The sequence below is a fragment of the Puma concolor genome, chromosome A1 (genome assembly GCF_028749965.1).
Source record: "Puma concolor isolate L17-30 chromosome A1, mPumCon1.1.hap2, whole genome shotgun sequence".
NCBI classification, from domain to species: Eukaryota; Metazoa; Chordata; class Mammalia; order Carnivora; family Felidae; genus Puma; species Puma concolor.
The window spans coordinates 39,018,493-39,031,783 of record NC_141667.1 but is presented as its reverse complement, the minus strand read 5'-3'; positions in this window follow the sequence as shown (position 1 = coordinate 39,031,783).

The following is a 13,291-nucleotide window of genomic DNA, read 5'->3' as shown; positions in this document are numbered from 1 at the left end:
AGCACTGGCAGAAACCAAAAAAATGATTTCAAAAATAGTTTCTCTTATTTCTGAAAAGATCAAAATGTGGAGTCATTCATATAATAAATGCAAGCCTCTGCCAAAGTTGATTTACCACTTAAAATTTATCCAAACCTTCAATTTTTACCAAGGAACATATCTGTCTTGGAACATTTAGTTTCTCTCACTTTCCAATGTGTGCAGTAGCGGTTGGTTTGCTTATCAGGCCCATTTACGTCATTGGATTACTGAATAAAAGAATTCAACACACATATTTGAGTGGTAGTGATATGCCAGGCACTACAGTAGGTGCTGGGAAATGGAACAGTAAACAAAGTTGACTTGGTCCCTAACTATTTGGAGTTTACAGATTAGTAGAAATGACCATCGCCAGAGGTTTCCAAGTTTTCTCTGTGGACCTCATATTTTCTAATTGAGTTTTTTCACAGTGCTGCTAGACAATAAGAAGTACCTAACACTCAATTTAAGAAGTAGCAAAGTCCAAATAATTTAACATGTATTTTTGTTCTAACAACTTTCTATCTATAACCAGCACACATAAATTTAAAGAAAAAATTCATTCTTGCATAACTACAATGACTTAGTAATCCAATGTGTGCAGCTGTGGGGCACTGGAATCAGATTGGACATTTTCTGTTTTACACTGATTTATGTGTAGTGCTTTCTTTTTATTACAGGAACCACTGCAAACTCAGCTGCATGAAGATATGATGACATTATATCTTCTAGCACCATCTAATACAGAAACTGTGAACTATCTTGGGCTTATAGTTTATATAGTTCCAGCAGATATCAAATATCGCTGTGTTTCCTTCAAACTTTTAAAGTTAAAACATTTTTAATATCCTTTGGCCCCACTGGGAGTTTACTGCAGTGCCCCAGTGTGCCCGGGTGTGCAGGTTGGGAACCAAAGAAAAGACGAAGAATGCAGAATAATGTAGACTGCCTGCAATGTCAGAGTTGGGTACTTGCATGGATTCCCCTCCCAGGCTCAGCACAGGTCAGCTGCCAGATTAAAATTTAATGCAAATTTGCTTCATCAAAATAACAACCTAACAAAGTTTATTAATACTCTGATGTATTTATGAGTGGGCAAAATCCTGTCTACTAAATTCATAAAATCCAAAGGTCAATTATATCTAAGTAGAGTTTGAAATTAAATAATTAGTCATGACAGGAGCTATCAAGGCAGAAAAAAAGATATAGAATACACATTTGTCCTCTGGATATAGCATATTTGGTCTTCCAACATGAAGAGTGAAATCTTTTTTCTTATATTTCAGAGATTCACTGTGATGTGGAGGTAAAAGTCCTCTCTGACCAGATATGGTACAGAGAGAAAAAAAAATCTTAGAAGTTTTATAATCCATTTATTACATACAATATATATATATATAATATATTTATTATATATTATAAATATACAGGTTATAAAATACTCTATACCTACTTGGAACAAACTAGTCTTTGTTATCAGAAAGATAACTTAGATTTAATCTACAAAATAAGATATAAGAATTTGGTTATTATGCTAAAAAACAATTATATGTACAAAAAATCTCATGACAAGATCCTTTACATTGTATCATTTAATACAGAGAAAGATTGTGAAAAAAAGGAAATAGCTCTATGAAATATCAAATTAATTTCAAGAGCACTTATCATGTATCAGGCTTTTAACATGTATTCACAGCTAACAATAAAACATTTACTATTGTTAACCAACTGAATTGTCTGGAGCAGAAATTGAGCATTGCCAGCCCATTGGCCATTTTCACTTGGTGATGTTTTCTGGCCTACACCCCTTGGAAATTTTTGAATGTAAAAATTAACATTTAAAATTGAATTATTTCACAAAGAAATTTGGATTATGAGTTCCTTATGTACAATGGAAGATCTGACATATGTGGCCTACAAGGACCCATCTAGTGCTATGTGGGGTGGGGGGTGTCCTTAAATGGGCCATTCATGGAGTATCTGGCTGGCTGGGTCAGTAGAACATGTAACTCTTGACCTCAGGGTCATCAGTTCAAGCCCCACGTTGGGCATGGAGCCTACTTAAAAATAAATAAATAAATAAATAAATAAATAAATAAATAAATAGTTCATTCTCCAGTGTAACACATTCCCTTCTGTTCCCTATTTTATTTTATTCTACTTATTTAACTTATAATTTATGCTTGGGCCTATAAGCATTTGAGTTTGTGAATCCTGCTAGAAGATAGATGATTTATCTAGATAATGTCTAAATTGTAAGGATAATTGCAGAATTATGATAAATATTTTAACATAGAGAAAATAAAATATACCTTGGTTTTATAAAGCACACCCATAAGTCAGCATTTTCACCCATCCCTTTGGAAGAAGTGCAAAGAGAAAACAATATTTAATGTCTCTTCAATCACAACCAAGTTTTACAAACTCAACTTGCCATGTAAACCTCTGGTGAGGGAGATTTTCAGGAAAGCAATTGATGAGAAGTAGTGATCATGTGGAAAGATGGAAGTCTAAAAGCAGTGAAAGGTAAATATCATTTTCTAGTAAAATTTTAAATTATAAATTAAATAAAATTTATAAGGATAGGAAACTGCAAATGACTAAAAGTAAATAAAAATGCCTCACCTCTCTCTATGAAGCTTACCACCCTTTTTAAATAGAACATAGCATGTTTTAATTCCAACATTTACTTATTTTTGTATTATTTCTTTTAAAAGCAATTTGAGGGGCGCCTGGGTGGCGCAGTCGGTTAAGCGTCCGACTTCAGCCAGGTCACGATCTTGCGGTCCGTGAGTTCGAGCCCCGCGTCGGGCTCTGGGCTGATGGCTCGGAGCCTGGAGCCTGTTTCCGATTCTGTGTCTCCCTCTCTCTCTGCCCCTCCCCCATTCATGCTCTGTCTCTCTCTGTCCCAAAAATAAATAAACGTTGAAAAAAAATTTAAAAAAAAAATTAAAAAAAAATAAAAGCAATTTGAGGTGATTTATAAAATTTAGTGCAGTGTAGAATAGCATCATTAAGATGCAGAAAGTCATAGAACATAAGAGGATGGATAATCATCATAGTTAATTCAGAATATTGTATTTGTGCACAAATTTAGAAATAAATGTCTTGATGGGTGCCTGGGCGGCTCAGTCCGTTGAGTGCCTGACTTCAGCCCAGGTCATGATCTCACAGTTCATGTGTTTGAACCCCACGTCAGGCTTTGCACCGACAGTGTGGAGTGTGCTTCAGATTTTCTGCTCCCTTTCTCTCTGCCCCTCCTCTGCTCACACACTCTCTCTTTCAAAAATAAATAAGCATTAAAAAAATAATGAGTCTCCTGGTATCGAAAACAAAAATTTAAATAGATGATAGAGAGATAGAGAGATAGATAGATGGATGGATTCTTGGTAAACAATTCTGTCTGTGGTAGGCTGGATACACATTTATCCAAAAAAACATTTCTGCATAAATTGAAAGGTAAATGTTACATGTGGTACTTTATTTATAATAAGGTTTGGCTGTATATTAAAAAACAAATAATGATAGCATAAACAGTGTGGTAGGCAACATTTTCAAATGTTCTCCAAGATTCCCATTCCCTGACATTTGTTTTCTGTATAACCCTCTCCACCGGAGTGTGGGCCTAGGAACTTAATGAATTTCAATTTCGTGATTAAGTTGTACTATATGAAAAGGTGAAGAGATTTTTCAGATGCCATTGAGGTACTAAATCAATTGACTTTGAATTCATCAAAAGGAGATTATTCTGGGCAAGGCTGACCTACTCAGATGAGCCCTTAAAAGGAACTGGGATTTCCTAAAAAAAAGCGATTAGAGGCAACACACCAGAGAACCTCCTGCTGGATTTGAGGAAGTAAGCTACAAAGTTATGAAAGTTTCCATGAAGAAGGCCATCCGAAAAAGATCTCCAGATAGTCTCCAAAATCTGAGAGCCATTCCTTCCTGATGACTAGCAAGAAAATGTAACTTCAGTGCAACAACCACCATGACCTGAATTCTGCCAACCCAGGACTTGGGAAGAGGCTCCGGAGCATTATGTGAGATTGTAGTCCCAGCCAATGCCTTGAGTTCAGCCTCGTGAGGCTCTGAGCAGAGAACACAGCTTATCCACACCTTGCATTCTTGTATTTACCCATAGTAAATGGGTGATGTTTTAAACCCCTAACTTTGTGGTAAATCTGTTACACAGCAATAGAAGACTAATACAACAGCATATAATCTCATTTCTCTTTCACCTCAAAGTACCCTGGTGATGAGTAGCCTGGGACCAGTATGTTATTTGAGTCAACAGGATCCAGCCAGCTCTGTCTATGACTTTGCCATTCTTTCTATGTCACTTCATCATACAAAATGGTGGCTCAAAATCCAGCAATCGCATCTAGTAAATAGAAAGATGAAAGAGGGTAAGAAAGGGCACCTCCATTCCTCTTTAAGAAGGCCTTGTGCTTTTATCTTCTGGCCATAATTTAGCTACCAGCCATGTTAGCTGCATATATGGTTGAGTAAATGAAAGATTTCAACAAGCTAGAGAAACAGAAAGGTAGCATGCCACTAGACTATCTCTCTTAAATGAAAGCTATCTTAGGGGCTAGTTTACAACAAACTTGTATGTATTTTTTGGAAGAGGGATCTATATGCTGGACAAATTATAGAGAACACCAGACCTTGAATCCAATCACAGTTCCACAATTTAATATGTGGATTGAGAGGCTTGAGTAATTTTTCTGAGCATCAGCTTGTTTTTGTAATCTGTGAAGTTTAGGCAATTATTCTAAAGTGTAGGCATTGTTGGGGAGATTAAGTAAGAACACAAAGACATATAGGAGATGCAATGCCAGTTATGAAAGGTTACCCTACAGTATGTTAGCTGCATTCACTTACCAAGGAGTGAGGATCATGAGGTCATGCTAGTTAGGAATATTATTTTTATCAAATAAGGACTTTTGCATCAGCTTCAGCATTTGGGCAAATATGTAATCAAAACCACAGATAACTGCAATACATATCATGGATAGGGAAAAAACGAATGTGTTTTTAATCTGCCAGCTTGTTCACAATTTATCTAAACACTATAGGAAAATGAAGTGGAATTTCAGTACACTTGTCAGGGAATGAATTAGTTCCCCAAAGTATGGCCATGTAACTGAGTAAAATAATCTATTTGATAAGGTGCCGTAAAATAGTCAACTTCAATATCAAAGAATATCTTTTAAGAATGCTGAATTATGTTAGATTGACATTTACTTACTTTGTTGATGATTAACCAACAATTTTAGCTGCTATTTAAGGTTGCTCGGTTGGACGTTTAGACATAGTAAACCAGTTTGTTAATGTTGAGGAGGTATCAGTTTCTTATTTGCTAGAACTGGTAGACATTCATCTATTCTCCTTATTAGATAGTATACACTTTGTTTACTGAAAGTTAAAATAAAATCAGGGTGAGGGGATTAAGACAGAGCCCTACTTTCTTCATGTAAGATATTTAAATACCTGTTTTGTATGTCAAAGAAATCTTTTCTCTGTGCTCTGGTTTTTGCTGTAGTACCAGAAAACAGGCTTGGGAAATGTATTAATAGACTTAAAATAAATGACAGGCTTTATGATTCAGACTTGCGATGGCTCCCGTAAGTGGAATCAAAATCTGACAAGAGATTTATGAATACTACAAACATAACCCTCCTCCATAACTATTTTATTATTCTCAATCACTTGCTCTATAAGATAAAATAATGTATATAGCACAATGATCACGGTTGGAGTGGCTATAAACCAAACTGGTTTCTCTCACACACAAGATGTAAGATTAAATGATCTAGTCTTGTGGTTTTGTTTAGATAGATAGGTGGTATGTTTCGAGGGCATATGCAGAATGCTAATTGGGCCCATGTATTTTGGATTAATGTGTATGTGAATTGAGCATATTTTTGTTATATATAAATAACAAAATATATATGTAGTGTATATTTCTATATATATTTCCTATACACACACACACACACACACACACACATACACATATGCCTTTAGATGTACATTTGCATTTTGTAGTATATGCATTTGCATTTCAAGAATACTAGCAGTACCAAATTGCTTTATACTAAAGACAAATAGAAATTTTAGGAAATTTTTATTCATTTATGTTCTCAATTATTTTTCTCAATTTTGTGGTTATGTGTAAGACATCTAGATATTAAACACCTATAGATAAGAAAAAGCAAACATCAATGAAAAATAACAGGAAATTCAACATAAAAGAAATGTCCACCTAGTAATATAACGTAAATGTCTATGAGTATGTGGAGGAGTATCTTACTTGATATGACAAATCCATCAAGATTATTTTAAAAACCTACAGAATTTACCTAAAACTATCAGGTAATTATGGAAAATTAAGAATAAAGTGTCATATATTTTTCTTTTTTTAAAAAAGCATACTTATCTTTGTTACATTGGATGTAACAGAAACTACCATAATTTACAATTATAAATTTCCTGATTAAAATTTGTTAATAATTTACTTCTTTAATGATTACCTTTATAAGCCATTCAAACAGCAGTGTTACAGAAAATCCCCCCCTTTTTTTTAAAGAAAAAATATTCCTGAATTATAAATAATTGAGCCCTATTATTGTCTGTGCGTGGGCCAGGGAGTAGGAGAAAGTGGAGTAGTTAGCCTTAATTATCTGGATAATTTATTTCTGTCAACCCAGCCTTGGTGCCCTTTCCTTTCAAAACTGAAAAGTTATATTAGAAATTATAGTTCGTCTTAAAGGAACTGTAACATTAGAGATGACATTTCAGCACATTTGTGGATAAGTTATTTTCACTATGTCACCTTTCCCTGTGATAGTTGTGCAGTCTTCCTATGCTAGGATAGAGATTGAGAGAGTAGATGACAGGAGGGTCAGGGGACTCTTCTCTCTCACTCGAAGGCTCCTACCATTGCCATCTGAAATCAGATTGTTAGCATGTCAGCTCAGTCTGTCAGAATCCCCTGAGTGCTGCTCAGCCAGCTAAGAGAAAATACCTTGTGTATTGGCTGTGGATGTCCCTTAACAACACCCAGTCACTCAGTCATGCAGCCTAAATGGGGCAGCAGACGACACCTTCACACTAGTGTAGGATAACTGAGCTTTCTGTCGATGTGTCTTGACCTTATAAGAAGGCACAGCAAAGGGCCAGGGTGAAGAGCCCAGAAAGGCTTGATTGCTACTAACCTTCTCTTGTCTGTTAAAAATGGCAGCTTCTTTTACTCCAGTCAGTCAGAAACAAATGTAATAAAACAATCTTTACTCAGAAAACCAGTAAGGCATTTCTTTTATGCAGTGATGAAATACAGCCACTAGATGACACCAAGAGATAGTTTCTATACGTCTGATTAATATCCTACGCTCAATTGCCTGTTCAAAGGTGACATTCCTAGGATTTTCATCAAGATCACAGATGTAGGCCAATTAAAGGATCTAAATTTTAGAGTTGCCTTACTTCAATATTATCAATTGCCATCTAATCAGGAAGACAACATTAAAATCAAATGAAACAAAAACAAAACAAACAGCATCGGACGCGGGGTCATTTGGGCACCCAACATGAAACATTTCCACTTTCATGTCTCGCTGTCCATACAGTCAATAAGGTGTGCTGGGGAAGTCCCTACCGTTACTGTCATTTTGGAAGGTTTCTGCCAGTACTCTACCATAAAACCTTCTCAAGGACTTGAAATTCAACTGTAATACTTCTCTCCAGTTTACATTTTATAATCCAAGTCTCAGCAATACGCATCTTCGTGTGGTTGCAAACAGTTGGCCTGCACCTATGTCTGTGTCAGCAAGAGAAAAAAACCACAACTGCTAGTAAGTGTCCACTCTCAGACGATTATCAGTATTTCAAAAAACAACTCATGTTTTATCTTGGATTTAGTATGCTGATGGTTCATTACCAAGTTGATGTAATTTGTGTCCTGGGAATAGTCTTAAACTTTAAAGCAGTAGTTTCCGCATATAATGCAATACTGTTTTAGTAGCAAGGTATCTATATAATAAGAGTTGCATACAAGTTTCAAATCTACTGTCTGAACCAGGGAAAATCTCCAGAAGTCCAAGATCATGAAGAAACAGTTAATATTAAATACATAATTCTAATAAATGTTGCTTGAAACAACTTTGTACAGTTTCTATAGTTCAAAAATACAATGATTTTGTTTTTAGGCTAGTATTGCCATGTGGTTAAATTAAATGCATTTTTTTCACAAAAGACATTTTTTATTAGAAAAAAACTATATTGATTACATAATGGAGAAAATAAATGCTCTTGATTCTAAAAGCACCATTTGAGACATATGATCATTTCTAAGAAGCAAATGTGTAGAAATTAACAGAACACAAGGTCATACTCATGTATTGAGTATTAATTTACTAAAACATGCACATCCATCACTTTACAAATATAAAATGACAAAGAAAAACAAATACAACTTCATTCTGGAATAACACTTTTTTTTGAAATAAGACACTCTATTCTGGTTTTCAGTACATCTTTTCTGTTTTCTTCATGAATTTTGAACCATTGCACATCTGATTTTCCTGAGTTTTATGGGTTTTCTAAAATTATGGCGAGGTTTTCTTATTTAAATAGCACTAGTATTTTAAAATCAGTATCAGAGACAAATTTCACATGGAGTGTCTCCATTAAAAAATGTTGGCTAGTCTGCATAAGAAACATCGGTACCTATATAGATTTCCTTATTATTTATTTATTTATTTATTTATTTATTTATTATTTATGTATTTATTTATTTTCTTAAGTGAAAAAACTCAGGATGGACCCACTTAAAAACTTGTTGTGCTCTCAATGCCAAGAGTGTTAGATTTGTTAAAATCTTATGTGTATAATTTTCATAAGAATTACTTTGAAATTCCCTAGGAAATGAGTCATTCAAACATATTTTACTTTCCGAAGAAATTTTTGATTTTAAGAAATTAGCCATTTTATTTTATTGGACTATGTAGGTGGTAGAACAGTTTTATACCAGCTATTTATTCCCCCTCTGATTCTGTTGACTTATATCTTCTCTACTAAACTGGTTGTATTAACTTCGCATTTCTGAGAAAAATATGGATTTCAAGTCCATAAAATGGAAAATCACACGCATGTGCACACACACACACACACACAGACACCTACCTCACTCTAAAATGTATTAAATGTGTTATAAATAGCATGCAGAGTAATGCTGTTGTGTAATGCCATGACGTGTTAACTCTTCTTTTGTGTTGGAAGTCATGGAGTAGTAGGTGTTATCTTCTAAATCCCATTAATAGCAGTTATAATATAGAGACATGACAATAGGATAAAAGTCACCTGGGATTCTGTAATGCACAATTGGAATGGGTACATTGAAGATAAAACATTAAGCTTACTTGGGAGTTTTTGTTTTTCATCCTTTATTTTCCATGTCCTCATTTTAGCTATCTCCCAAGTAGAGATACTTTGGGATTTGATTCTGTTTATTAAAGACTTTGCATGATTAACCATCTGAGTTTTATATGGTGACCTCACAAAGCAGATTAAAAATAAGTTGGCTGTCTAGTTTATTTTTATTCCTTTTTATTATTATTTTTTTGATAGAGATATTTTCTTTATTTTTTCCTCCATTTACAGGTGCAGAATTAAAGAACACGTTCGCTCACTATATTATTGATGCACTTAAGTGGAGTGTTCCAAAGCATGTAATTACCGTGTAGGCTTATGGCCCTGAAGTAGCCGGGGATAGTGGTGCTGCATATCCATGATTTGAAGGACATACAGTGATGATTATAGAGGCAGTACTCTACATCCATTCTAGCCCTTTTGTGTTTAGCTGGTTGTCATGGCAAATAATTGGATAGAATTTAAGCCACTTTCTTCCAAGTGGGAAATTCATAATTTTACCCTTCACCTAATTTTGTAGATACTTTTAAAGAATCTCAAAGTTTCTACAGGAATGACGTCGATCAGTGTGGGAAAAATTTTCACATACAGCGGACACCTCAGAAATTAGACATCTACTGTTTTGGGGGGTAAAGAAGTCAGTTTTCATTTGCATCAGTTTGCTTCCTTTTCTTATAACTAAGCTAGTTACTTTGAGCTTCTTTGACAAAATAAGCCCGATGTAGTTGATGTTGACAGCTTCTGAGAGAAATAGAAAAAATGGTAAAAAAAAAATTGAAATATTATTAAATTCTAGCTAAAAGACACTCTTCCTAGAGTGAGATATGGGAAAGGCATAAGAGCCTTTTCAAAACAGCTGAGGGAGGAGATTGTAAATAGAAATGATTTAAGTTAATAGCGTGATAGGGTTGCCATGTGATGGAGAGTCAGGGTTAATTGACACAAAAGATAGGTAAGTCAAATAATAATGATGTATTTCTTTCATTTCACTATTTTCTATCTTAGTTGTAGAATATTGAAATGTATATTTATTATATTGTATCCTTTGAATTATAAAACATGGTTATACAAAACTTAGAAAATTTAGAATTGAAGGATATTGGTTGTCATCTAGCTCAATTATTCCCTGAGAGGTACTAATTATTCAGTCAATCTTTATTTAATGAGCACCTATTTGGTGCCTTCTGTTGGCCATTGAGAATAATGTAATAAATCAATTTTAAAACCAACAAGTAAATAAAAACATTCCTGCCCTCAAGATGTTTACATTCTAGAAAGGATTTCAAACTATGAAAGATGATGCCTAAGAGAATTGGAGCCACTTTTTTATACAAATGATTATTTGTACACCACACTGGAATCCAATTCTGAGTTCCCAACACTGGCCCCAAGGTCAAAATTCTTACTGTTTCATTGCAGTGTTCCATAAGCGTCCTTATATTTCACAGTACAGAAATGCTAGATTGCATAGTGGAAAGTACACATAGAAATAGTGTAGAATCCTGGAGGATATGATGTGCTCCTTTAAGAGTAGAACTCCTGTTTTTGCTCAGAATCATTTACTTCTTAGTCGAGATAAAAGGAATTTAATAAGGAATTGAGAAAATGTATAAACAAAATGGAAGAAAGGCATAACAGTGAGGAAAGATGAGACAGTAATGAAGAAAAGAAATGACTTTTCAATTTGGGCATAATTGGAGATATTGCAGGCTTGGTTCCAGACCATTGTAATAAAGTGAATACCACAATAAAGTGAGTCCAATGATTTTTTTGGTTTACCAGTGCACATAAAAGTTATATTTATACTGTAGTTTTTAAGTGTGCATTGTATCTAAAAAAATATATGTATATACCAACTTAAAAATACTTTATTGCTAAAACGTGTTAACCATCAGCTGAGCTTTCAGTGAGTCATAATCATTTTGCTGGCAGAGGGTCTTGCCTTGATATTGATGGCTGCTGACTGATCAGGGTGATAGATCCTGAAGGCTAGGGTGGCTGTGGCAATTGTTTAAAATATGACAGCAATGAAGTTCACCATATCTATTGATTCTTCCTTTCATGAATGATTTCTCTGCAGCATGTGATGCTGTTTGATAGCATTTACCCATGGTAGAACTTCTTTAAAAATTGGAGTCAATCTTCTCAAATCCTGCTGCTAATGTATCAACTAACTTTATGTAATATTCTAAATGCTTTGCTGTCATTTCAACAATGTTCACAACATACTTAACAGAAGTAGATTCCATTTCAAGAAACTACTTTCTTTGCTCATCTGTGAGAAGCAACTCTTATCTGCTAAAGTTGTATCAACTCCTATCTGCTGAAGTTTTAACTCATCATTTAGTTAGTGAATGCTAAAGAGTTACCCATTCACTAACATCTTTAAGCTCAACTTCGAATTCTAGTTCTCTTGCTATTTTGCTATTTCTGCCACATCTGCAGCTTTTTCTGTTGAAGTCTTGAACCCCTCAAAATCATCCATGAAGGTTGGACTCAACTTCTTCCAGACTTTTCATGTTAATATTTTGACCTCTTCCAATGAACCATGAATTTTCTTCAGGGCATCTAGAATGGTAAATCCTTTCTAGAAGGTTTTCAATTGACTTTGCCCAAATCTGTCAGAGGAATCACTATCTGTAGCTTACGGAATGTATTTCTTCAATAATAAGACTTAGAATTTGAAATTACTCCTTGATCCATGGGCTGCAGAATGGATGTTGTGTTAGCAGGCATGAGAATGTTAATATCGTTGTACATGTCCATCAGAGCTTTTGGATGACCAGGTGCATTGTCAATGAGCAGTAATATTTTGAAAAGAATCTTTCTGAAGAGTAGTTCTCAACAGTGGGCTTAAAAACTTCAGTAAACCATGCAAACAGATTGCTGTCATCCAGGCTTTGTTGTTCCACTTACAAAACATAGACACAGTAAATTTTGCATAATTCTTAAGGGCCCTAGGATTTTTAGATGGTAAATGAGCAGTGGCTTTACTTAAAGTCACCAGCTGCTTTAGCCCCTAGCAAGAGGATCAACTTGTCCTTTGAAGTTTTAAAGCCAGGTATTGACTTCTTGCTAGCTATAAAAGTCCTAGATGCCATCTTCTTCCAGTAGATGACTATTTCATCTATACTGAAAATCTGTTGTTTAGTTTAACCATCTTCATTAATTAACTTTGCTACATCTTCTGGATAACTTGCTTCGGATTCCACAACAGCACGTGCTGCTTCACCTTGCACTTTTAAGTTATGGAGATGACTTCTTTCCTTAAACCTCAGGAACCGACCTCTGTTCATTTCAAACTTTTGTTTTGCTAGTTCCTCTCCTCACCTCTCTCAGCCTTCACACAATTAAAAAGAGTCAGGGCCTTACTATGAATTAGGCTTTGGCTTAAGAGAATGTTGTGACTGGCTTGATCTCTATCCAGACCACTAAAACTTTCTCCATATCAGCAATAAGGCTGTTTTGCTTTTTTATCATTTGTGTGTTTACTGGAGTAGCACTTTTAATTTCCTTCAAGAACTTTTCCTTTGCATTTACAACTTGACTGTTTTGCACAAAAGGCCTAGCATTCAGCCTATCTCAGCTTTCCACATGCCTTTCTCACTAAACTGAACCATTTCTAGCTTTTGATTTAAATTGAGAAATATGTGACTATTTCTTTCACTTGAACACTTAGAGCCCATTGTAGGGTTATTAACAGGCCTAGTTTCAATATTGTTTTGTCTCAGAGAATAGGGAGGCTCAGGAGAGAGACAGAACAGTCAGTTGGTAAAGCAATCAGAACACACACATTTATCAATTAAACCTTATATGGGCACAGTTCATAGTGCCTCAAAGC